This window comes from Cryptomeria japonica, chromosome 3 (assembly GCF_030272615.1).
Source record: "Cryptomeria japonica chromosome 3, Sugi_1.0, whole genome shotgun sequence".
Lineage (NCBI taxonomy): Eukaryota > Viridiplantae > Streptophyta > Pinopsida > Cupressales > Cupressaceae > Cryptomeria > Cryptomeria japonica.
Window position 1 is genome coordinate 532,918,385 of NC_081407.1, and position 23,417 is coordinate 532,941,801.

Here is a 23,417-nt window from a genome sequence, read left to right on the forward strand (position 1 = left end):
GCAGGATAAATGCCTAAATCGGCGGTAGAATCATCAAAGACGCCTGCTACAGCCGAGACACCACGAGCATCCAAATCAGATATCCCTCGCCGAGTCGAAAGGATGAAGTATCAGTATCAAAGAAGGGGACTGAAGGAGTCAAAAGTTCAGAGTGTCTGGGACAATGTCGGTGATACTGACCTAGGCCATATTGATATCCAAGATTTCAGAAGCCGAGTCTTCTCCCCTGATGCCTATGGCAGGCCTAGGCAGATGATGGAAAGTGGCATCGCCCAAGCAGCGGGATTTCCCCCAGCAATGCAAAACTATGAGTTAGTAGTGGAAGCTACCGGACATTACCAACCAGGTTCCAGATTGGTGCTCCTCGAGGACATGGTCCTCGCTAACTTCACTCCTGAGGCCATTGGCGACGCATTTGACATTCCCTTCCCAAACAACCCTATAGCAACAACTATACATGAAGCGTAGGGGGCATATGATATGAATCCTACCAGATGCAGAATGCTGACAAATGAAGAGTGGTACAGGGAGAGAAGACCCCCAAGCGTCAGGATTGGAAAAAAGACCCCAAGAAGCGACTTTCACAATGAGCATGGGGACATGGTCACATTGCTCAGCAGGGTTATGGGACTCCCCAAATCCAACTACTTTGAAGAATGTATGTTTTACTTCACAGAGCAGGTCTTTGCTGGGAAATCCAAGTTTGACTGGGCCTAGATCATAAGCAACAACATCCACACTCAGCTGATCAAACTTGAGGCAAAGAAGTACTTCACTATGACATCCTATTTAGTCTACATGTTCGCCAGGAACCAGCCGCTGCCAAGTTTGATAATGAGAGGTCAAATCGGGAATGGACCTGATCAAGTAAAAGTATACGATTGTTACCCACAGCTACACTATCAAGATATAGCTCAGAGGGAAAAGAACAGCCCGGCCTATGCAGTTGGCCAGTATGAGCGAGTCAATGACGCCTTCACAATGCGCTTGGTTAGGCTTATGCAGGGAGAATTACACATAAGGCTCTCGAAGCAAGCTACTATTCTAGTACAAAGATACAGAACCTGGTTCATCCAGTTCCCAAGGTTCTCCTACATCCGGATAGCGGGCTTCGATGGTGCCCCTCTCCGACTTCCACGGTACCCAACCGACAAGATAGTTCTTATGGAGGTCACAAGGCAGTCGCGTCCGGCCAGTAGCTTACTCAGAGACAACAAGCAGGCTGGATTCGCACTCCCCATGATTATAGGCAACTAGGATATCCATCTAAAGACCCCATCCCAAGCGGAGGAATCCTTTTCAGAGCTGGCCTCCTATGGCCTACAGGAGCATTTTCCAAGGAAATGCTTTGATCACGACAATCTGGCGAAGAGAGCCTATGGCAGGCGGTACAGAGCAAAAGAATCAGTTGAAGATTATTGGAAAAACTGCTTTGATGACTATGATGTCTGAAGGCATGAATATTCAAGGTTGAGTGTGCATCAAATGCGACTCTATGAATATCGCCGGGTTCCAGATCAACTCGCAGATTCAGGAAATTGCCTGCAAGTTCGGGAATTTGAGGTAGTAAGACATCTTTTGCCAGGCGTTGATTGGTCGCAGGACCCGATCACTAATTTTGAGGCAGTCATGGCAGCCCCAGGAAGATATACTGACCAATGGTTGCATCAGTAGATTGAGCGACTAATTCATGAAGGAGTCCAGTTCACTTACCACTTAATGGGTAACCTTGATTCTCAGTCCTCCGGAGATGAGGGAACTTCCTATGCACCTAAGGGAGAGATTGAAAAGCCTGAGAAAAGGAAGAAGGCTAAGGCTAGCAAAGGAACTCGGACGTCCAAGAGAACAAGAAGGGAAAAGATTCCCATTAGGAGACCAGAGGTCACTTCATTGTCAAAGGACCCCAGTTCGTCCGACGATGTAGTAGAACTAGATTATATACCTGCTCCGCCTTCCCAGAGTGATATTGATGCATTTGGAGTTGATGATCCTCCCGCACCCGACATGTTAGATGCAGAGCTAAGAGCCAGTGAATCAGCCGAGCCGGGTAACCAAATTGAGGAAGGAGAGATTCCATCCATTCAGGGGATTGAATTACATGAACCCACCCAACAGAGCCGCCATGAATTGCTGCTCCATAACACTACCAAGGATGACTCCACTGTTGAAGGAGAGCAAAAGACAGATAATACCCGCGGGCCTGAAAAGACTGAAGAACAACCATCACACGAAGGCACCCGACAATTGTTCAGTGAAGTGGGGGAAAACTCGGCTGCAAGCAAAGAACTCGACACCTCCTCTACTCCTCCTATAGCGGAACAACTGCAAATTTGTGATGAGACGGCTGAAAACGTCAAAGAACAGAGTGCAAACTTAACCATAGCATCAACCCAAACTGTACCTCAAGAATGGTTAATTGCCCGAGCCCAGCACAAGGCCGCCACAAAGCCACCCATCGATTTGGAGGACATCTTCTCACGTATAGATCAGGCTAAAGCCAAGGGGAAGAAAAAGCCCAAGGCATATTCCAGAATAACCAAAGATGAGCAAAGGAACTGTACTCGTCACATCGCCACCCCGCCTGTAGACAAGCCAGCATATCAGATTACACTGGCTGATTATAGCATCACGACTGTCCCCATCGGACGAGCCACTAAGGAACAAGAAAAAGAGGAATTCAGGGATTCAGTACAGAACATACTCAGGCAACTTGAAGAGATAACAGCTGAAAAGAACATGTATCAAGCTCGTGCTGAGCAGGCCGAGGGGTACATTGATCAACTCCTGAGGCCATTACACAATGCTTCCGAATCCCACATTCCCCCGACGGCATTGGTGCAAAGAAATACAACGGAATTTGAAGGAGTACGGGATACTGCAAGGGCCGTCAGAGAATGGATACAAGGCATCAAAGGGAGGGGAGAACGAATCCTCCAAGAAGTAAAAGAAATGGCCCACCATCGAGAGACCACCCTAGTCAGACTATTGGAGGTAAAAAGGGAATCCCTCATAATGCATGAAGTGGCTGCCACAACTCTTCCCCTTGTACGAGCTCTCTTTTGGACCCAGGCACAGATCCCCACACTCTCCGACATTCTGCACCCCCATGATATCGGCATTTTCAAAGAATGGTACTGGACTATCACCATGAAGAATGACACAAGAGAAATCATTGATAAAGAACACGATGCATGCGAGACAATTCTAAAAACCATGCAAGAACTCGGCAAGACGATCCTCCGATCAATGGTCTCAGGATGGCAAAATGACCTGTCCGATGAAGTGATACAGCCGGACTGGGAGGAAAGACTAGGGACGGATAGGACCACCTATTCCGCTAGGGACCTAAGTTTTGCTGGTCAATTCCATTCAGACATGTTGTGCTTCGAGCGTAATCGTTCCAGTTGGAAAGATGGTTTGAAGCACGTAGACCAATACCTTGAAGGCATGCAGTATAAAATTCGTCATCCTCCTATGCCTCCATTCAGTTTGCTATTCCAATTGTGCCTCAGGTTCCAGGAATATGTTCGTGAGGAACGTACAGCAGGTCGGGACCTTTGGCAAGAATATTTGCACGGCGAGGATGAATTCCTGGAAAAGGGATGTGAAGCTGAAAAGGAAAAAGTGCTCTCCTAAAGTACTTTTTTCCTTTTGATTTTGAAAAGTGCACTTTTTGGCCATAGGGTCATATTTGACTTCCAAGTCAACTAAATGTAAACTTTATGTATGTGCCTTTTTGATTTATTTTGGATAAGTTTTAATTACCTTTTTGGGTAGTTATTACTCCCTTTGGGGTAGTTGTTGATATTTACCCTCCATTTATGGGTATGGGTACTCTTTTGTAAGGATGAATCTGGACCTCTTGTTTAGATTAGATCTTGGCCATTCATCCATTTTTGAAGCCTATTTAAGGGACTGGTTTTCCCTCATTTTGTAAGAAGTTCATGGATTGTTGCTGAAACTCTGGCAAAATTTACAGGATTTTAAGCAAAGTTAAGACTGTTTCAAGTTTCCTTGTGAGTGCATGGTCTCCTTCATTAATTTAGAATTTTCAGTTATGTTTCCTTCCTTTATATAGCATTTTCTAAGTAAACATCTGATAGAATCCTCGCTGTTCATACCATTAGGGAATGGGTGATTGTCTTTCCTTCTGCATGGTTAATCTAAACCCTTCATATGCTTAGTTCGGTTATTGAATGCTCACTGAATGAATGTTAAAATTTTGATGTTGTATTTAATAGCATGAAAACTCAGTTTTCCCTTGAAGATCGCATTAGATTGATGCAAGTATTGTGCTTAAATGGTTGGTAATCCTCAATCTAGCTATTTGGAGGTGTCTGTCTATTTACTGAATCTGCTATCTTAGTTAAATAATTTATATTTTCTGCACCTCTCTCTCTCTCTCCCTATCCCTCTTTTTTCCTTTTTTTTACCAAGAGAATCCGCAGTCCTGCTGAAAACAGTATTAACCCAGCTTAAACCATTCGATAAGCAAGACTATTAAAGTTCTAGGGAACTCATCCAGCAATTGCCTATTTTATCGTAAGTCCCCTTGTGTTTCCAGTAAAAAACACATCAAACCACTGAGTAATCCCGCAGTCAAGACCTGACAAATGAAACCTTGAGGTTGTCCCCTTTGATCAAACATGAGAAACAGCATTAGGGATTTCCTTATCTCAAGAGAGGATAGGATACTCAGCGAGTACATTCTATTCTGCGTTGGCCGTATGGAGTTTGCAGCAATGTGATTTCAGACACGTCAACAATGAGTTAACTTGCAATTACAAAGTTTTTTTTTTACATGTATCTTGTCAAAACAAAATTACAAATGCATAATTAAAGCTATTCTATGTGTCCAACGACACGACTCTAACTGCTTCATCCTTTGTCTGTGATGATCTTCATGCTGCTTCAGGATGCTAGAACTTGAAGTATTTTGGATCAGAGAAGACAACTTGAACTGGAACGGGAACTTGCATCCTTAATGATCTTTGTGTCCTTGGCCAACAAACTTCAACCTTATCTTCTTGCTTGGGGTAGTACTGACTTTTCAGGAGGGAAAAGGCTACCTTCCTCTTTTCATGTCATGACCATCTTTGTCTTGAAAGTATTCTATGCTTTCAACCATGAATTGTTGTTGTATCTCTTCTTTGTATCATCCTCTAATCTTGAAATCTGCTTGCAAAATAAGGCCCATGTCTTAATCCATTGATTTGATAGATCGTGTGTGCAAACCAAACTGACAAGGGAAGGGATAAATTGATGCAAAGATGGGCTCACAAGTGAATTTCGAGTTCTGGAAGTTGCATTACATGTGTGGGAAAAACAACAGCATTAACTTGCAATTGTGGAGAACAAACATGCAACTTCATATGTGTAATGGGTAACTACAAGTTTGCACTTGTAATTGGACCTTTCAGACTCATTTTCAAGTGTTTTTTTGAGTGCATTTTGGATCAATTTCAGGTTCTGGATGGTTGACAGCAAGTAGACTTTAAATGGGAAAAATGAATGAAGGTGTGAAATGAGTGGATGAAATGGTGGGAATAGGGATCTTGATATGTGGGAAATGATGGGAATGAAGCTTTTGAACAAGGAAAAGATTTTGGGAAGATCATCTTGATGAAAATGGGAAGAACTTTCAACTTGTAATCAGGGTTTAAAAACCCGATTTTGAAAGGATGAGCATTTTTCCAACTTTGAAACTTGGAATTTCAACAAAAGATGGTTAAGATTTTTCAACCAAAGGGGTAGATCAACTATTTTCATCTCACTTGCAATTGGGTTTTTGAATCCCGAATGCAAGCAAAGGGGGAAAATGGGGAAAGACAACGCAACTTGCAAATTGCTTTGCAAACTTGGAACAAAGGGGAAAATCTCTCACAAAACCGATTTTAGGCAAGAGCAAAACAAAACTAACATATATACAAATTGATCAAGGAAACCAAAACAAACTAAAATAAGAAAAGAAAACAAGAACAAGGGAAGAAAGCATACCTTGATCAACAAAACGACCTCCCAAGAACAAGAAGCAATCCTTGAAAGAAGAGAAAGAATCTCTTAAATAGACAAAAAGCTAAACTCCAAACCCTAGCCACGTTTTTGAAAAAAACGCCATATGTAGCAAAACGCCTATCAAATGCATGAAGAATCAGTCAAATAAAGCATCCAACCTCCACGCCTAGGCAAGACAAGTCAAAACAATTTAGGAGAGAAGATTCATGGCACTTGAATGAGGTAAATCATGGTATTTCAAAAACACGTGTTTGCTGTCAAAATGCCATAAAACCAGCTACGTCGTCTTCCAAATGGCATGAAAGGAGTTTGAAGATGCATGAAAATCGGTATGAAACCTAAACGCCTTCTTCCTCCTTGAATCTCTCCACAAAAATTGTTGGAAATCTTCAACAAAATCTACCTCTATAGCTGGTCGGGTTCTTGAGGAAGAATAACAAGTTTAAAATTGCAAAGAACAAAAGAAATCGGGTTTCTAAAACCCATTTGCAAGTTTAAAAATGTTCACTTTTTCACGCATAAGGCAAAATCGGGTTTGTGAGAGCAAACTACAAGTTTAAAATGCATGTAAAAAGGAAATAAAACTCCCTTTACAAGTTTTAAACAGATCAACAAAAGACTAGTAAAGGGAAAATAAAATTCCTTTTACAAGTCACAAAAATAATTTAAAAATAAAACTTGTAATAGAGAAATAAAATCCCTATTACAACTTAAAATGACTTTATAAAACTTGTAATGGAGGAGAAAAACCCCTACCATAACTTAAAATCACTTAAGTGAAACTTTTCAAATAAATAACAAGTTTTATTTTAACTTTATAATTTAAAGTTCACTTGTAATATGTTCAAAAAGTTCCTACAATGACTAAAAAGACAAAAAGAAACAAGGGGGAAATAAAAAGTAAGTTACAAGTTTAAAAATTACATAAAGTACACTTGTAATTGACTTAAAATTTCCCTACAACAATAAAACAAAAGAAAAATAAAACTTGGATAAAGGAAAATTTCCCACCTGCAGTTAGGAAGGAAAAACCTGAAATTGAAGGAAAAACATAGCAACGAATTCAGAATGCAATGAAATTCGAAACATGGATCGAGGATGGATTGAGGATTAGTCCAGTCCAGAAAGAAGCAAAAATATTGCCTCGGGAAGCGTGCTAGAGTAAAATCTTCAACTTGCAGTGATTGCTCTGAAACCCGAAATTGCACAAAAAACTAGGAAACAGAAGACCAAAACTCACCAAAACTTGGACACTAACAAATGTGAGTTTTGTACCTCGTAAAACGTTCTTTGGAGAAAAAATGACATTTTAGGCAAAAATTTGTAGGGGTTTTGAAAATCCAAAAAATGAGGACAACAAGATTGCTGAAGGCCCGGAGAGTTCGGAGAGGCGGAGCAAGAGTTAGAGCGTGAGTCGGAGCCGTAGTCGGGAGAGGCAGAAACCGTGTACGTGGAACCAGTTGGTAGAGGTTGCGAGCAACCTATCACTGTCGGACGTAGTGAAGGAAGATCTCGCCGACCAGGTTGCTCACTCGACGTTGAGTGAAGAAACCGAAACTCAGTCTAAGAGCAATTTGTCAAAGCAATCTGGCTGTGAAGAAGGGACCACATGGGACTTGTAGGGTGAGGTCGCCGAACCCTTTGAAAGTAATCTATATAGAATTGGGAGTTTGTCTCTCAGGGACCACTCAAAAATAGGAGGGCCAGAGCCAAAAACCCTAGGAAGGAGGGATTATAGGAGTGAGGGTGACCAAGGTGCAGAGGACAGAGGGGGACGCGGAGAAAGCTCACGTACGGAGCCAAACAGTCCAATCTGGTCGACCCAGAGAAACGGGAATCACCCAAAATCGTCGAGTTTGGGTGATTCCCGAGCCGAGTGGTGGTCGTTGAGTGTAATATCCCCACAATTTTTTTTTGGTAATTTAGCAGTTTACAATACAAGACCCGTTAGGGATAAGCAATAAGAATACAATAATTCCGAAAACTGAAACCCTTCCACTTTCTGATCACCATGTGCCCAATCTGGAAAGGTCAGAGCATACAGTGTTGAGGGGATCCTTAGTTGAAAATTACTAAAAAGTATTACAATACTTGGGCGGCAAGCCAACCCCTTCCGCCTATACAACAGGTGAAGGAAATTCAGAAACTTCCTAGTGGTAAAACAACCAGGAACAAACCAAACAATTGAAACAACAATCACTCTACCGCTTATGCAGTGGGAGGACTGTAAATGAAGATTACTATCAACTCCACCGCTTATTCAGTGGGAGGACTGGAAATAATAAACTATCAGTCAACCACTTATTTAGCGGGAGGACGAGAGTACAAATTAGAAGGGAGATAGGCGGCAGGGCCAACCTATTCCACTTATACAATGGGGGAATACAAGTACATTGCAGCAAAGGGATTGATCAGTACTACTGAAACAATCTTACAATAATGAATCCTGCAACTACTGTCAAAACAAGAGAATTATCAACTCTAATAGAAGGAAAGTTCTACTAGAGATTACAACGGATAACACTAAAACTACAACCCAAATACACGCTTAATCAAACCTGAAATGAAACTATCAGCAACACCAAAACGAACCAGCAACAATGAAATGCACACAACTCACTCAAAACTCCACCAAACAGCTCCAAACTAGTGGCAAATGAATGTTAGAGGATAGGCGATCAGACCCCCAGCTCAACAACCCCATCAATTCACCACTGAAAAAGCTGCAGGGTTGGCTGGAAATGTACGGCCAGCAGGGAAGTTCGATCAGCAAGGAAAAATTGCACACCCAAACACTTGACATGAGCTTCTAGATGATGAATCGCCCAGCAGAGAGGCTTCCAACGAGATATTACCCAGAACAAAAAGACACTCAACTAGGAAGATATGACTGAAAATCACTTACAGCCACTCCAAAAACCAGCAAACTGAAAACACACCCAACACACCAATTCTGAAAATTTCTCAATCTCTTCGATTAGCACAATCTACCTCTCTGGATGAAAGATAGTCACAAATAATCAGCTAGGTACTGTCTTTCAAGCAAAAAACTAATGGTTGCTAGGGAGCACGCAACTTTGAAGCTCAATTTTGGCACCATTCCGACAGCATAACAATATCATTCAACAAGCATCCCCAAATGAGAGCTCAACACTCTTATTTATAGGTTTTCGAGGCTCAAATTCAAATTCAAATTCCACACAAATGGCGCCCAAATTCCATTACATTTCATTTCACCCCTTAGGCATTGCATTTCATATTTCCCCTTTAGCATATGGCGTCCAAAAATGTCCCCCTTTAAGTCGAACTTTTGAGGATAACATGAAGTACATAAAATAATAATAATGCACTGCATTTGGCGTTCAACAAGAGGGTGAAATAATTCTCCCAAGTAGACTTAGGATAAAATTATCATTTTCTCCTTTTCCTAAGTCATCCATCCATAAAATAATCAAATATAAAAACTTATGCCTAAGGTATTGATATATTAAAAATGCCTTGTCCTCAAATACTGATTATTGCCAAATTTGGCCAGAGACTAAAGTGCTAGAAATCACCAAAACTGAATTGCTAAAAATAGACATTTGAGTTCGAACACAGGAACTTGCCAAAAAATACACTGCCAGACATGGCCATTGAGCTGAGTTGCAGAACCCCTGCTAAAAATAGTACTTACTATAAATAGCATACTGCTAAAAATAGTAAGTGTGTCAAAAGTCATTTTCATCACATTTTGAGCAGCAGTCATGACTTACTAAAAATAGTGTCTAGAAATCATCTCCGAAGAATTTGCATGTCAAACCATGCTGGAGCTCTCAAAAAACCCAGAAAAACCCAGAGAATTTAGCTGCTTCCGCCACCACTTACTGAAAATAGTAAGTCAGTCAAACCCCATTGCTTTCTATGCATGTACCCTCATCGCGAAGCTTTATGAAAACCCAGAAGGAATCCAGAATAAGAACTGTAAAATTCCAACATGCAAGCCACCAAAAATGCCAAAGCATCCTCCTAGAAAATAGGAAACCCTAATTTCTGCCTCTATTGACCAACGGGTCTCGGAATTGGCCAACAGTCCTGTTGTGACCTTTTCACACATCGCCCCATTGCTAACGGGGACCCCCTCTTTGTCGGCTTTCTGCGTTGTTAGGTTAGGGTTTTGGTTGCTTAGTGGGCAATTTTGCGTTTCCCATGCCCGAGTCTCAGAGTTTTGATCATGCCTAGTGTCGTCTAGGGTTTTTGAAGCTATAGGATCAAGTTGCAAAACGTTGATATTTTAATGATCCTAAGTTTTTACTAAGTGTAGACCTATTGAGCGTTAACGTGTTTTCAAACACGCGCATCAGTGGTTTTAAAGTGCCAAGGTATTTACAGATCTTTTGGAGTTGTTTTCTCGCTCCTAAGGTATTATTTAAGTTGGTTTCGCACTTTATTCCAATATTTTCCTAGTGTTTCGCTCATATTTTTGGAAAAATTGTCTAAGTCCAGTCAAATTTAAAGTTTCTAAGTGATTTTGAGTGGTTAAAATGATAAAATCCTAAGGGAAATCCTTATTCCAAGGGTTAAAGGGTCAAAATCCATGCTAGAGGTGCTTTTCCCCTCACATTCCAGACTACCCAACCCATTCCCCCACTCAAAATCCATACTACACATGGGTTTCCCCTGAAATCCATACTGGCTACTATTTTCCCCCACTGTTTATCCATACCTGGGTCGAATTTCCCTTGGAAGTGCTAAAATTTGGCTAAGTGTCAGGATTTATCTAGACTGCCATCAATTTTCCACCAGGAGTGCGGACTGGAGTGCAGACTGGAGTGCAGACTGGAGTGCGGATGATTCCATGCCTGGGTCGATTTTCCACCAGGATTTTTGTGACAACTAAGTGAGGATTTTTGTCCGGATTTTCATCCAAACAATGATTGATTTTCCCCTGAAAGCATTAAGTGAGGATTTTTCTCTGGATTTTCATTCAGACAGGGATCGATTTTCCACTGGGAATATTTTGAAGAGTTTTGAGTCCAGGTTTACATCCAGACTGAGGTCGAAATTCCACCAAGGAGGTTTTTTCCAAGTTAAGTGAGTTTGGAGTGTGGATTTTTCAATCCAGACTGCCATCGAATTTCCCCTAGGGGTGATTTTTTGCAAATAGAGTGGATTTTTGTCCAAGCTCATATCGATTTTCCCCAGGGAGGATTTTGTGTGCATTTTGATGAAGTTATGCATGGATTTTTGTCCAAGCATGGGTCGAATTTCCCTTATGGGGTAAATTTTGGCATTTTAATGATTTTTGAAGGGATTTTTCAATCCCAACCTATATCGATTTTCCACTGGAGGCTTATTTTGGATTTAATTTGCAATATTTTAATAAATAAGCCCCATTTTTAATTGCTTTTAAATAATTATTGATGATTATTTAAAATTTTAAAAAAAATTTAATAACTTGCAATAATCATTTAATATTTGAACCTTCTAGAAGAAAGTTAGGTTTTCACCAAGCAAGTATTTATACAAGTGTTTTATCCCACATTGCTTGTGTGGTGAAAGTGTGAGGTGAAAGCAAGTATATGAGAGGAGACTTAGCATTATTTTATTATTATTTCTGCTAGGTGTCTCCATGAAAGCGATTTTTTTCTCCAAGTTGGGCGAATTTTTAGCAAGGCGTTTTTGTGAAGTGTAGGATTGAGGATTTATTTTCATCCATTTTTTCCAACATTTTTTGGTGAAAATTGGCAATTTCATGTTTGGAGACTCAGGCGATTTTTCCTCCACCATTTTTGCTTCTTGTTCAGACCTTCATTGCTGCAGATTGCTGCCATTAACAACATTTTTCATAATTCTGAAAATTTCGATTTTTGCTAAGGCAATTTTTTGTGTTTGGGGTATCCAATCCCAACTTGGACGATTTTTCAGATTGCTGCCATCCTTGCTACTGCAGATCTAAGCTGACATTGACATCATTTTCAGATTTCCATTTTGGCGCCATGCTTGGGAAAATTTCGACTTTGCTAAGGAGGTGATTTGGTGCCATATTTTGGTGATTTTTCGTGCATTCTTGTTGGCTGCCATCATTTCCAGCCTGTTGATTCGCTTCAGATGTGAGGTTTGCTTCAGATTTTGACCTCCACTAATGGCTGCCATTAATTTTCAGACTTAAGTTTTTATTCCCCAGCCAATTCCAACTTAAACATTTAGCATTCGGAGGTGTTTTATAGAGTTTTTTGTGCATTTTTTAGACCATTTTATCGCTGTTGCAAGTTTGAAACTCCATTGTTAAGCGGTTGTCTTCAGAAATTTTCATTTCCAGCCACCTAACCATTTTTGGCAAATTTGCTTGGGGCTGTCTCCTTAGCCATTTTTCATCATTTTCAGGGATTTAAACCACTTTGCAAGGTGCTGGTTAAGTCTGAAGTATCCAATTTTCAGACTTGTCCTCAGAAATTAAATTTTTACCAGCCACACTTACATTTCAGAAAATGATTGTTTTGATCATTAGAACTGATTTTTATCAAGATTATGTACATTTTTTGAAGATTACAACATGTTTTAAAAGTCTAATTTTCAGGTTGTCTTCAGAATTGTTGACCTCCATTGTTGACTGCGGAAGGTGTCTTCAGACATTCATTGTGTGAAAACACAATCTTTCACACCTTTCCTTAGTCATCATTTATCCGGTATACTCCTTTGCATTTTAGCTTGCATATTTTCTAAGCATAAGGAGGTATTCAATGAATTTTATGGAAGGCTTCCATGCCTTAGTGTTGTCACACTTTGAACTTCATTGCTAAAATTTACCAAGTGTATGGATTATTTTCCTGACTCCATGCTCTAATAAGCTAAAATCTTTAGAAAGTCAGGAATTTTATTACGAATATTATTTTCCTAAGTCTACCTTCGAGCTTCGTACAGGTGTGATGTCAAAGTCGGGATATAAAGAAAGGAAAGAACTATTGAAGACACTGGAGACTGGATTTTATCCAGAGTTTAAGATTTCATCCAAATGGAAGGAGATCGCTAATACAAACATGCATTTCTTGGACTTTGACCAGATGCAGCATCGGATGTTCGAAGTCAGAGATCAGGTTCCTTCCCCAACATATGCGAATATTATGAAGAGTGGCATTTTCCATGCCGCTGGATTTCCACAGTCCATACAGTGTAGTGAGCTTATCCTGGAATGTGCACGATGTTATGATCCGCTCACAAGAATGATTAAGACTCCTAAGGGCGTTGTCATCGCCTACCTTGCTGAGGATGCCATTGCTGAGGTGTTCGGAATTCCACGCGGAACAAACATGAAGGATGTGACCAAGGAGGATTACGCAGACAGATACACGAAAAAGATGGGTGTATGCAAGAATTTAATTAACAAAGAGTGGATGATTGAGCCTAGGTCTCATCATTCCAAGGCTCCCAAGACACTCATGTGCATAGATTTTAAGGAGGAATATAGTGATTTAATATTCCTACTCAACAGAGTGATGGGGATGCCGCAGGGAGCAATATTTGATGGATGGATGTTCTACTTCATCCAAGATTGTCTTAGAGGAACACTAGTGAATTGGTCCAAGATTATAAGTGACAATCTGGATTTTCAGCTGAGGAATGTAGAGCGGTCCAAGTCATTCGCCATGACTTCTTACCTGGTGTACCTGCTTGCACGATTTGTTTCATACAGAGGATTAATATGCAAAGGTAAAGTTGGGAATGGGCAAGGACAATTCAAAAGTTATGAATGCTACCCCCAACTGAGCATGCATAGAATTGAAGGCTATAAGAGAGTGAATGATGCATTTGTTGCACCTCTGCCGTTGGTGTGGGCCAGGCGACCATGAGGACGCAAATTGCCCGCAGGCAGGGGTTAATCTCCTCAACATTGAGAAGGCTGAGAAGACTCGTGAGAAAGAAGTACTGGCGATCACCCGCGCCCAGACGAAAAAAGCCACTTATCCTGACCCCCGTACGGAGAAGGAGAGATTACGGGAGGCAAAGGCCAATATTGAACGTGAGATGATGACCGAACGACGTGACAACGAGGTGGCGAGTACATCATTCCGTATGGAAGCGGAAAATAACATCATTGAGCAAATTTTGCAAATAGAGGTGCCGATAAAGGTAAAAGACCTTCTAGACTCTATGCCACAATTGAGGACTGCCATCCTCACCAATGTGCAAAGCACCGCATCGTCGAGTGCACCACAGGTAGGGGTTCCCGCCACCGCTACGAAGAGTACACCACAGGTGGAGGTTTCCGTCAGCCCTTCGACTGACCCAATGTTACTAGCCTTGAGCAGTGGTAGACACCCAGCTGTGGTAGAAATGGGTATCCGTGGGACCATTCTGAAGGACACCATTGTGGATGGTGGATCTGGGGTGAATGTACTACCAGAAGAAACATGGAAGCGGCTGGGGAAGCCCACCCTGTGGCCACCCACATTCAACCTGGTGGGAGCGGACCAACACGGCATTAAGCCACTCGGCCTGTTGATGGCCCAGCAAGTGACAATTGGTACGCAACCATTCTTGTTAGATTTCGTGGTTATTCCCTCGAAGAAGAAAGGCTATGACGCCATCCTGGGGAGAGCGTGGTTGATCAACGCAAGGGTAAACCACAACTGGAAGAAAAATACACTTTCCATGGAGAAGGGAGGGCGAAAATATACCATTGACCTACACACCCAAGATGTTGGCGAAGAGCTCGCCTCTTCCGACTCGGACTCAGAGGACTCTAATAAAGGGGAAGGGGGTCCCAATGAAAGTAAGGGCAAGAACGCGATGGAGCCGAACAGTGAAGGGGTGCTTGAATTGGAGGGATGTTCTGAAGATGAGAGATGCTCACTTAACGGGCTCTTCCACTGGCAGATGGAAGATTACGAAATGTTCCAAAGCTACAGGCTAGAAGTAGAGGAACCAGAGCAACCAACAAAGGTGTACCTGCCGGAATACAAAGAATATTGGAAGGGAGACGCCCCAAACCCTGGCGACGTAAATAATCCGAAGAGTGTCGGCACCGATTGGAACCCTGTGTGGAAGGCCGCAGCCTTCAAAATCTTTATTATCCTTCTTCTTCTTATGTACGGGAAGGAGGTCGTGGTCCCTGTAGAATTTGTGGTTCCAGGTCTTTCAATGACCAGTGAAAATAGATTGGCCACCAACGGGTACAAATTGAAACCTTACCACGCGAAGCGCGCAGGGGACCCGAGAGGCCAGACAGACACTCGAGAGCCCGGAGGGGGACCCGAGAGGATGGAAGGGGACCTAAGAGGCCAGACAAGCAACTCGAGAGGCACGGGACAAAAGAAGGAGACTTTTGGGCGAGAAAAACCGAGAAGGATGAAGGGCGATCCCAGAGACAGGGGACCCGAGCCGAAGACTCTCTAGACAACTTCAAAAAAAAAAAAAATCGCACGGTCGTACGATACCGACCGTACGGTCAAAAAAAAAAAAAAAGAAAAATAAAAGAAAAAAAAAAAAAAGGGGAAAATGGCCACTGTACGGTAGGGCCAAGGCGACAAGGTGACACCACCGTGCGGTGGAATCACCGTGTGGTGACACCACCGTGCGGTGGACAGTGCACCACCGTGCGGTGGAATCACCGACAGTGACACCACCGTGCGATGGAACCACCGACGGTGGAACCATCGTGCGGTGGGACCACCGTGCGGTGGAACCATCGTGCGCCGTGCGGTGGAATCACCGTGTGGTGACACCACCGTGTGGTGGACGGTGCACCACCGTGCGGTGGAATCACCGACGGTGACACCACCGTGCGGTGGAACCACCGACGGTGGAACCATCGTGCGGTGGTCACACCGTGCGGTGGGAGCCACCGAAGGCCGCGCAAGGATATAAAACGCCGCACACCGCTGAGGAAAGGAAGAAGCGACCACACCGCACAGCCGACCTTGGCAATAAAACCCCGCGGAGGAAGAAGACACCGAACACGGCCGAAGGCACATCACCGCGCAGCCAGGGAAAGGGACGCACCGCGCGGCCGGATCAATACACACAGCCCACGAGCTACCGCAGGGAGTGAAGCGGATGGATGGGGTCGAGGGTTCTTACAGATTGATCCGCCGCTTAGGGAGAGCGGGATTTCGCACAATTCCACACAGCCACGTAAGGGCAAAACCTAGGAATGTAGGAAATGAGGACCTCGCGAGGGGCGCTGCCCCTCGACCCCGCAGGGGCGCTGCCCCTCGACCCTGCTGGGGCGCTGCCCCAAACCCCGCGGGGGCGTTGCCCCCAGACCCCCAGTTTATTTTTGAGCTACAGAATACCACGGGAAGTGTCGTGCTTGTCCGTACTGTGAGAAAGAAGCCTGCAGCTAAGCATTGGCGGGGAAGAAATAAGCCGTAGAGGGAGACGGATTTGGAGGTTGCGAACAAACAAAGTTTGAGGGAAGGCATTGCAAGTCCGCGCAGTCGTACGACAACAGGGAGTTATTCAGTTCAGTTTTTAGCCTTTGGGGAGTGTGATGGAGGATTTGAGGTGTCTCCTAGCATTTGTGCCAGTGGATTGTGGCCACCTCCAGGCATGACTGGTACGCTTTGAGGAACTCGGAGGATGTCTCAGCTGGACGTGAGGTTGCCGTGGTGGATGCACAGAGGGCTTGGGAGGAGCTGACCACCAGGTTGGAGGCAATAGTCGTGTGAGACTTAGTTCAGCGTACCCAGGAGAGCAGCACGGGTGGCTATCGAGGACAAATTGGCTAGGGAGACAGTATCAATTGAGTAGCAGTTGGTGGAAGCTGAGACTGAAAAACATGTTTTGCAGACAAGTTTGGGTTAGGCACAGGAGGACTATGATGGCAAAGGAAGCAATATTGGTGAAATCTGCACTTGAGCATCGGCTGGTAGCAGAAAAGGTTTTCAGGCGAGGATGCAGCAAGTGTATAAGATCTGGGCCCGACTAGCGTTAGTAGTTCCTACCGTTCATCTCTATTTTGTATTAAGTCGTCGTAGTCGACTTCTTTTCTTGGGGGGGATGATGTTGACGGGAATAATCATTATGTTATGTTGGTATATTATGTTTATGTTGTCGTCGGTAATAATGAGTTACGACGGTCAGTTAGTTAGCCGACGGGTAGGTAGTTGGAGTCGCGACGGTTGTGTCGGTTAGCCGACGGGTAGGTAGTTGGAGTCGCGACGGTTGTGTCGCACCCCTTCGGCTGTCATATATTGTACCACCTCCGGGTGTTGGAGGACATGTAATGTTGACGACAGATTATAATATGAACATCTTTTGACATTAATGGCAAGCTTATTCTGGTACTTCTTTTGTAATTGCATTGTGCATTGCTGTTCGATTTCTGTATTCTTCCTGTTTACCCAGTGAGGTAAACAGCATTCACTATGTACATCACACGGATGCTGCAAGGCGGAATCCACAGAAGATTTGCAAAGAGGCAACAAAGTTAATAGAAAAATATGGATCGTGGTATATACAGTTTCCCACTTTCACATACCTCAGAATTGATAGGTTTCAATCTGAACCCTACAGACTTCCTAGGTATCCTACCGACAGAATGATATTGTTGGAAGTGGTGAGACAGCTTCTAGAGTTCGATGTTATCCAGAGAGAGAAGCACAGGACAGGAATGACATTCCTTATTTCAGTTGGGAAGACAACAGAGGTTTGTCAGTCCGCCATACCCGCCAGCGCTGCGAGTGAGGAACTTGCATTCTATCGATTTGCTACGTATAAGAAGAGAGAAAGATTTGATCTAGACAAGAAGGTCGGAAGGATTAGAGGAGAGAAGTTCACTCATAAGATTGACATAGAAGATTATTGGGCTAACCTGATGGACGAGCAAGCAGTGAAGAGAAGAATGTGGTCTAGAATGTCAGTGGATTTCATGAGGAAGTGTGGACCTTTCCTCATTCCTAATTAGGTATTAGATGATAGAGATCATACACATCCGCAGTATGAGAGTGAAATGAAGAAGGCAATCCTATTGCCTAATTGGTCAGAGTCAGAAGAGATTGACCTAAATATATTAATGAGAGAGGTCTTGAATTTCTCCCACCTATGGGTGGATATACAGATGAATAAGTTAGTTGACATGGGTGTTCCCTTCACTTATGAAAGGATGAAGTCGGAAGAGTCTACTTTCGAAGATGATTAGAGGACTGTCAGTGATGTCAAGATTCATGCAAACGAGGAGAGTCAAGCTCCCAAGAGAAGGAAGAACACATTAAGAGAAGCCAAGGCCAGAGGGAAGAAGATTGAGGAGGTGAAGAAGAAACAGAAGACTATCATTCCTCCACTTATCATTCCTTCACCCCCTCCCAGTGTCTCATCAATCGAAGTGATTGAAGTAACAAAACAAAACAAGGTGACTCAGCAGTGTTCCAACACAGTGTGTTGATACTACCAGAGAATATTCAAGAGTTCCATGCCATAGCGACATCTGCACCTCTTGATGAGAATAATGATCAGCCGGAATCCCCTACTGTCCTTTTGGAAGTTAGCTTGGGAAATGAAGTATATGATTGGACTAGGAATAATCTGGATGATAATGATGATGTTATTTCGGCATTGAAAGGACTTGATCGAGAAATATGTCTCGATGATGGTATGGAGATGGCCGCTATTCCTGAATGGCTGAGGAGAAGTATGGAGAAAAGTAAACAAATGATAGATGTGCAGCCTATTGATGATATTGATGACTACCTAGCTAGGAGTGCTAAGGGGAAGGAGCCCAAGAGAGCAGAGATTTTGTCGCACATAGCTAGAGAAGAGACAGGAATGTGGATTGCGCAGATTGTTGTTCCTAATGCAGGCATGATAGCGGACATTGCTACTCCTATGGATTTCTAGATCACTTCAGTCGCCCTTGGTCGTACGTCCAGAGAACAGGAATTCCAGGAGATTGGTGAAAACCTCCAAGCAATCAATGCAAGGTTAGACAGAGCGGTTGAGGAGAATGAAAGGTACAAAGAAGAAAATATTAGACTCTGAGAGTATATTGCAGGGACAAGGCGTGGAGATCCCACCCTTATTTATCCTATTGCAGTTGACCATAGAATACATTCACACTGTGAGGTAGCGAGAGGTATGCACTCAGAGGTGGAAAAGTGGATTGAAAGCACAAGAAAGCAGGCAGATGATTTCCTTACTCAGTTTGTCCATGCATATGATAGGACAACAGGGCTTGTATTTAAAATCCAGTATTTGGAGGGAGTTTGGGAAGAATTCCGGCCTATTCAAGACAAGACTATTCCACACCTCCAGGCATTGAAGAAGATTCCTGATTCCACCTTGGTCAACGAGAACATTGTGCACAGTGGAGACAGATATGATTTCCATGGCTGGTATTGTTCACTAGCCGTGAAGAAATCAACTTATGAGAACGCCCAGTCGAGTTGTATGGAGATGGAAGGATTCATTCAGGACATTCAGATGAAGATCCTTGCCTCGATTGAGGAATTATTGGGCGTTGATGTTAGTGATGCTAGTGGTTTACACTTAGCCGAATTAAGAAACAAGATGAAATTTATGTATTTTTGCCAGTTGGACTCTTTGAAGAAGAGTCAGATAGATGACTTGGTCTCTTTGTTGATTCATGTTCATAGTTCGCAGAAGCTCATGTGAGAATGGGAGAAAACTTTGACTACTTGCTCGGATTCATTAGACGTGATTGATTTACAGCAGGATACCTTGCCTAACATTTCCATGGATGAATTAGATTCAGTATTGGCTAGATTCTTGGAGTATGCTAGGAGAGAGAGAGATGCAGGGAGGAATCTTCTAGAAGATTCCTTATTTGATGACTAGGTATCTTTTCATTGGGCCATATGTTGGTGGCGCCATTTTTTATGTAACCCTAATTAAGGCAATTCTAGGGTTTTGTTGGCATGATCTTGGCCGTTGGTCTTAGATCAATCTTGGCCATCCATTTTTGTAAGAGACTCTATATATGCCCCCTTGTCTCTCATTTGTAAGAGAGAGTTTTTGTAGAATTGTTGGTATATGCTACAACTATTTGAATCCTAATCATTGTTCAATTGTTGGTGATTTTACTCTTCAAGTGTTGTATTTGCATTCATGGTTCTCAATTCCTCCAAGTTAGATTAGAATTTAGATTAGAATTTATTTTCATGTATGTTAGATTGAGTGGAAGATTTGTTGAATTTATTTGTGTGGAATCCTTAGTCCATACCACTAGCCTCTTGCCGCTGGTAAGTGCACCTTGTGTGGTCAACTAGAATTTGAGTAAGCATAACTTCAACTATTACGCGTCCGTTGACAAGCATCAACTTGGATGGTGTCTACGTTTGATGGTGATAGCCTAAAAATCTTTAAGTATACCTTAGACGATTGCACTATGCTTGTGTCAATACCTGATTGTGAGACCTTGCCTGGTTTGATTCCATTAAATCCATTCATCATTTCCTACATTCCTAGGTTTAGAATAGATTTCCTGAACCCTATTCTTTTTCCCTCTTTTTTAGTAAGAAGTAAATCCAGAGCCATATTGATAAATCTTAAGTCGATAGCACACCTATTCCGCATCATTCATGATAATCCAAACATTTGCGTAAGCCCTTAAGTGAAACACAGCAATTCACATCAACCACTGAACTTACCCACTCGTCAAGACCTGACATGTAGAAACCTTGGAATCATTTTAGTTGATCTCATTCTTAGCATCTGAGGTGATTTTGTTCAAGAGAGGGTAAATTATCTTGGTAATTTATTCTGTATTGTTATGTGCATAACAAACACATCAACAAGTCCCCAAAACCAACGAGAGCGGAAAAGGGGGACATTACTGTCCGCCCTTCCCAAAATTGCTTGTCCTCAAGCAATGCCCCCTGTTGTCCTCATTTTTGTTTCCAAAAATGAAGGACCACTACGTTAAAATTTTTGTGAAAAAATGGAAAAAATTACTCTATGGCATGCTTCCCGAAGCAAAATTTTGACGAATCCTTGGACTGGCTTAATCCTCAGTCTATCCTCGAACTACGTTTCGAATTTCTTCAAATTCTGGGTTCGTTTTCTATGTCTTTCCTTCAATTTCGGGTTTTAAAACCCCGACTGCAGGTGGAGAATTTTCTTCAAACTGCAAGTTTTAATGATATTCATTGTTTTGGTTGTTGTAGGGGAATTTTTAGCTTATTACATGTGCATCTTTATTAAAAGATGTTACTTGCAATTTGTTTTAAATTTCCTTTTCTTGTTTTGTCTTTTTTATTGTTTTTTGGTCTTTTTTAGTTAAAATAGGGATTTTTTGACTCAATTACAAGTAAACTTGCAGTTTGGTCAAAAAACCCCTACTTTAATGGTTTTTGCATGTAATAGAGATTTTAAATCCCCATTACATATGTGCAAGTATTTCTAACTTGTTGTAGAGATTTGATTTCCCTTTTACAAGTAATTAAAACTTGCAGTTTGCTCCAAAAAACCCGATTTTGCCTTGCAAGTGCATTTTTGACAATTTTAAACTTGTCATTTGTCCAAAAAAACCCGATTTTGGCTTGGCAAGTGAAAAAGTAAAAAATAAAACTTGTCATTTGTCTAAAAAATCCCGATTTTGCCTTGTAAGTGGAAAAAGTGAATTTCAAACTTGTTATTTCCTCCCCAAAACCCGATTTTCATTGTTTCATGGCAATTCGAACTTGTTGTTTGTCTCCCAAAACCCGATTTGCAAGAAAAACGGATTTGTTGAAGATGTCAAAGCGATTTTTTGTGGAGATTTGTTGGAGATGCAAGGCGTTTAGGATTCTATCCTATTCTCATGCATTTACAAACGCATTTTTCGCCATTTAGGGTTTATTGTTACTGGTTTTTTGAGCTAAATCAGCTAACACGTGGTTCCTTCAATCCACATTTTGGGCGTTTTTTACTCCACAAATCTGCATTCTCCTAAATCGTTTTCCCTTCTCTCACCTAGGCATGGAGTTTGGGATAAGATTTAAGCTATTTAATGATCCATCAATGATGCATTGAATACCACGTTTTTGCAAAAACGTGATTCCTTTGGCTGCAAATTGGAAGGGTTTAATGCCACGAATCTTTGACAAGATGAATCGTTTTTTCTTTCCATGCTAAGGCGTTGGGATTTGAGGAAGATTTGACCTCTTCTTGTGCCTCCAAGTTTGTATTTCGCTGCCACGTTTTTCATATAAGACATTCTTGCAAAAACGTGTAAAGGGTTTGGCATTACGGTTTGGGTTTATTGATTGATTTTGCTTCTTCACTCCAAGGATTGTTGCATTATTGGAGAAGCATTTTGCATTTTCAAGAAAGGTATGTTCTCTTTCCTTTCTTTCCTTCATTTTATTATTTTCTTGTTTTCTTGATTTTCGTTATTAGTTGCATTTTAATTATGTGTTCTTCTTCCCCCAAAAATCGGTTTTTGTGAGAGGATTCTTCCCTTGGTATGCAATTTTTGAATTGCATTGTTCTTCCCAAAACTCCCTCTTTACTTTTATTCGGGATATTTAATCTCGATTACTGGAAATTCTTGTTCTTCCCCTACGGTTAAGGAATTTAACCATTTTTGGTTAAAATTCCAAGTTAAAAAGTGTGAAATACCCCTCCCTTGCAAATTCGGGTTTTGAAAACCGGATTACATGTTGAAGAGTTCTTCACATTTTCATGAAAATGACTTTCCCAGATTTTCCCATTTCTATCCATTCATGTTCCCTATATCCGTACTTTCCATTTCCATCATTTCCCGCAAGTCAAAATCTCATTTTTCATCCATTTCTCCATTATCGAATTTACAAGTGTACTTGTATTCGGGTTTTAAAACCCCGATTGCATGTATGTCCTTTCCAACTTGTATACTTGAGAAAATTCTCCCAAGATCCAAAATTGGTCAAAGTCAAGATTTTCCCATTTCTACATATTTCCCCTCTTCCTCTCACAAAATCGTGAAATTCAAGAATCAAAGTTTTACCCATTTGGAGAAGGAAGAATGATATTTCCAGCTGACTATGATGTTGCCTTAACTCTTTTAAGTCTTCATCACAGCATTCCAGGTTCACAATCAATGTCAGATTTGCCGGCATCTCCAACTCCAAAGAAAATGAAATACAAATATGACAAATATCAGAATGAGGTTGCACCTTCCCAGGTTTCTTCTCCTTTGGATCGCATCAGAGACACGGAGATAGGGCACGTTGATATGGCAGAATTTGTCAACCGGGTAGAAGATCCACAGGATAATAACTTGCAGCAGCTGTTGGACAGCCATATCCATCATGCATCTTCCTTCCCAGTGGCTGCCCTAGAACCTGAGTTCGTTCTTGCATGCGCTCCATCATTTTGACAAGGAATCAAGAGTCATCAAAAATGATGATGGTGAAGCTATAATTCGTCTCGATGCGGATACAATCGAGAAGGTCTTCAGAATACCTCCTGCACCTGTTTATATGGAAATCACCAAAGAAAGTGCA

At 42.0% G+C, this 23,417-nt stretch overlaps 1 protein-coding gene across 6 annotated transcripts in view; it reads right to left on the reverse strand.

Moving 5' to 3' along the window:
- Positions 1-23,417, reverse strand: part of LOC131075080 (protein-lysine N-methyltransferase EFM2) — a 235,385-nt gene that overhangs the window by 24,361 nt on the left and 187,607 nt on the right. The gene's annotated exons all lie outside the window — the stretch shown is intronic.